General features: G+C 46.2%; 1 non-coding gene across 1 annotated transcript; it reads left to right on the top strand.

The window, feature by feature from the left end:
* The first annotated feature begins 875 nt into the window (after positions 1-875).
* Positions 876-994, top strand: LOC116071882. Its single transcript, XR_004111226.1, has one exon. It is a non-coding gene; the product is annotated as a 5S ribosomal RNA (ribosomal RNA).
* The last annotated feature ends 3,410 nt before the right edge of the window (positions 995-4,404 follow it).

Raw genomic sequence — 4,404 nt, forward strand, 5'->3', positions numbered from 1 at the left:
CATGCTTGCAAGGCAAATACTTTACCAACTGTGGTGGTTTAAATAGGAATGGCCCCCATAGACTCGTGTGTTTGAATGTTTGGCCCATAGAGAGCGGCACTATTAGGAGTTGTGGCATTGTAGGGGTAGGTGTGGTCTTTAGGAGGAAGTATGTCACAGTGGGGCAGGCTTTGATGTCTCATATGCTCAGGTTACTCCTAATGTGGCACACAGCCTCCTTCTGCCTGTGGATCAAGACGTAGATCTCTCAGCTCCTTCTCCAGTGCCATGGCTGCCTGCACACTGTCATGCTTCTCACCATGATGGTAATGGACTAAACCTCGAAAACTGTAAGCCAGCCCAATTAAATGTTTTCCTTCATAGAAGTTGCTGTGGTCATGGTGTCTCTTCACAGCAATAGAAACCCTGACTAAGACATCAACTTAACAATCCCCTACTTCTTGAACCAGTGAGCTTATTGGGAATCACACTCACTTGAGTGTGGGTGAGCCACAGGTGGCCCATGAGAAGTGACCCTCCCCTGGTCAACTGTTTATAACTTCATAAATCTCAGGGACCAGCTGAGTGTTGACGGCACAAGTGTGAGGATATGGGTTCAAATCCCCAGCACCCATGTAACAAGCCAAGCCCAAACATGCATATCTGCAGCCCCAGTACTGTGTCAGGACAGAAACAGAACGGTCACTGGAGCTTTCTGGCTACCAGCCTAACTCTAGTTCATGAGAGACTCTGCCTCAGAGGAATAGGATGCTGAGTGATCCAGCAGGGTACCTACTGCTCTCCTCAATCCTTTCCACACACATGGGCATGTGCAGCCACACACACATATACATTAAATAAACCTTTAAAATAAATCTTTCAAAATAAACAACAATGTCTATGGCCATACCACCCTGAACGCGCCCGATCTCGTCTGATCTCGGAAGCTAAGCAGGGTTGGGCCTGGTTAGTACTTGGATGGGAGACTGCCTGGGAATACTGGGTGCTGTAGGCAAAACAAACTAACAAACAAACAAACAACAATAAAATCTTTGGAATGAAGAACACCTGAGAATCTCCTGATAGCTTGAGTCTCACGCACCTCCCCAGCTCCAGCTCTGTGAGGGAATCTTGAAAGCCTGGCTGCCCACGAGGGTCTCCTATGGGTCAGCACAGCTCCTTGGCATCACAGTAGACATAGCTGTGCCCAGATCAGAGGGAACAGCTGCCTCAGGTGTCTCTGGAACATGGACAGTGGCCCTCAGTCACACGAGATGAGAACTTTGCCATGGACCCACAGACACAGCATCACAGGTTGGACGTCCGTTTTTCCTGCCCTGCTTTCCCATCCCACCTTCTGTTTTTCAGCTTGGCAAATGTGGTTGGCAAAGCTGTGCTGTGACTCTCCATCCTAGGCAAATATAACAGAATGCTGGGTGTGTCCTCAGCGGTTTTTCCATTTACTTTCTAAATCATTTCCATTTGATCAGCCTCATCTTTAGCATTATCCAGCCCGTAAAATTATTCCAAAGATCGACGTTTATGAGCATCTTTCTCTGCCTCCCACATGTGAAGAGCATGTCTGTTTTCTGCTAACATCATAATCCACATCTCCTCCCTTCCCACCCTGGAGACACACACACACACACACACACACACACACACACACACACATTTTTCCCCTATGTTGCTGCATGATCCATTGGTTCACTTCTGTAACTTCATGGCATGGCTCCCTAAAATAAACAAATTAGCATTTCTCTCAGAATCTAGATTGGTGTGGTTTTCCCTGGAGACCCCCAAGAGCTAGAGCACCCTAGGACACCCCACTCCATATCTTGCTTGTGAGGATACGAAGTGAGTGCAATGGAGTCTCTTGCTTCTGAGACCTGACAGACTATTTAACCACAGAATGACCACACTAAGTGACTCTCAGAACAATTGCCACACCCAACCATGCATGTGGATGGCACCTGACAAGTCACAGTCTGTCACTGCTGCTGCAGCACCTGAATGCAGGTGCTCCGTCTCTTTGTAGAGTGGCCTGGAACTTGCAGTTCTCCGGCCTCACCATCCCCTGTTCTGAGTTACATGTGTGCACCAACTGTCCTCACTCTGTCAAATCCAGGCTCTTCCCTGCCTTGCCAATTCTGTTGCCATTAATGGGACAGAGTGGATCAGTTTACCAGGTTCCCATCCTGGGGGTGGCCATAGATAGTATTTGGGGGCTACTTAATCAACATTTCACTTTATATCATTTTATTAGCACAGGCTTTGACTGAATAGGTAAAGCTTTGAGACTGAATGGTAGAGTTCTTTAAGCCAGGGAAGTCTAACCAGAATGGGTGCTGTAGCCTGGCCTGGCACAAATGGGAGGGTAGCTATAAGTATGGCCAGAAACACTAAATCACAAATGACTTAAAACTATATCTTTGCAAGTTTTAAAACTTGATTGCCCAGCTGCTGGACTCTGTATAAAATACATCCATTGCTTCTCCTGAACTCTGCCCCTCCTGCTTGTTAATCTGAGCAGATATTAATTCAGAGCTGTGAACCACTTCAAAAGTTATTAGCTAGCTCCTAAGTTATGGGAGTTAAAGGGCCCATCCATAATCTATAAAATGTTATCCCATTTCACAGAACACAATTTATAGTCCTGGGCTAACAAACAAATTGCATGAAGGCACGTCCATTTAAATCTTGGTAAAAATGTTTGTTCCCAGGAAGAACTGACCTTAGTGTCAGATTTATGCACAGGACGGTAACAGAAGCTCAGCTGCAGTGGATCAGGACTGCCTGGCTGCTTTATGTGTTGTCAGTACTCTACAGTCTCTAGGACAAATTGGATCATCTTAATAGCAATCAATTATTTTGAATTTTTCCTGTGCAGTGCTGCATTTATCACTGAAGAAGGTCGCCATTCACGGAAGGATTTTTGCTATGGCTGCATGCCACCTTCTGGCTTCAGATACAAGCCATGTCTATGCTGGTATTGCAATGGTGAAATCACTCAACAAACATTTTCTGACCATCCACCGGACACAGATGTCATTAGGAGAGTGAGAGACAGTCAGCAAGCATGTGAGGAACAAGGAACTTACCGTATGCTAGGCGACACTGGGTAAGACAGAGAGAAGGGAGCTAGGCGACATTGTGGCTAAACAGCACATGACTGGATACTTGGTAAAGAGTGGGTTATTTGTTTACCTGAATATTTTTGAGATAGGAGATAGAGAAGGGAAGAAAAAGAGGGAAAAGAAAGAGAAGAGAGAAGAAGGAGAGGGGGAGGAAGAAGAGGAGAAGGAGAAGGAAAAGGAAGAAGAAGAGAAGAAGGAGGAGAAGGAGGAGGAGGAGGAAAAGGAGGAAGAAGAGGAAGAAGAGGAGGAAGGAGTTCCAGGCTTCAGGCAAGAGCCATCAAAACTGGAAGGACAGTGATGGATGAGTGTGGGGAGCTTTCATAATCACATGGTCCTGGTCCAACTGCTATCTCCTTGATTGTTACCTCCATCAGGTCCTTCGAGGTGGTTCAAAACCTGTATTATAGACACCTGTCAGGTCTCATCTTCGCAAAGGGAAAAATTCAGTGAGAAACACAGACAGTTTAAGCAGAAGTTGATTTAGAAAAACAAACAAACAAACAAACAAACAAACATTCCAAAAAAGATTGGAGTCATAGCCCCAGAGGCAGAGAGTAGCCCAGCCGGATTCTGCATTGTGAACTTAAAAAAAGGAATACAGGGGCTGGTGAGATGGCTCAACAGGTAAGAGCACTGACTGCTCTTCTGAAGGTCCTGAGTTCAGATCCCAGCAACCACATGGTGGCTTACAACCACCCGTAATGAGATCTGACTCCCTCTTCTGGTGCATCTGAAGACAGCTACCGTGAATTATGCTGGAGCAAGTGGGGCTGGAGCGAGCGGGGCTGGAGTGAGCGGGGCCAGCAGAGGTCCTGAGTTCAATTCCTAGCAGCTACACACATGATGGCCATCTGTACAACTACAGTGTACTCATACACATCAAATAAATAAAATTTTAAAAAGGGGGTACAAATATTTGTGCATAGGTGGTATATTCGTGGGTTAAGGATAACCTTCCTTCCCTCACAATCATGGTCCAGAAATTCTGTTGAAGGTGTTTCATCCCATGATCCTCTAGAAAAATCTCACATGGGTTAGGGAACAGAACAAAGCAGGTGACATTCCAGTGACATCAGGGTTTTCGAAGACACAGATCCTCTGTTAGTGCACGTATGTGGGTGAGTCCCAGGTGCCTTGGTTTCTCATCTAAGGAGAGCCACCTAACTGTAGCACCGAACAGAGCATGCATATCTGACTGCAGGAGACTCGGAACCCAGATGCATCTGCAGTTTTTCTCCTTCACCTCTCACTCTCCCTCTCTGCCTGCTATCGGTATTACTTGGGGGAA

The sequence above is a fragment of the Mastomys coucha genome, unplaced genomic scaffold (genome assembly GCF_008632895.1).
Source record: "Mastomys coucha isolate ucsf_1 unplaced genomic scaffold, UCSF_Mcou_1 pScaffold22, whole genome shotgun sequence".
Lineage (NCBI taxonomy): Eukaryota > Metazoa > Chordata > Mammalia > Rodentia > Muridae > Mastomys > Mastomys coucha.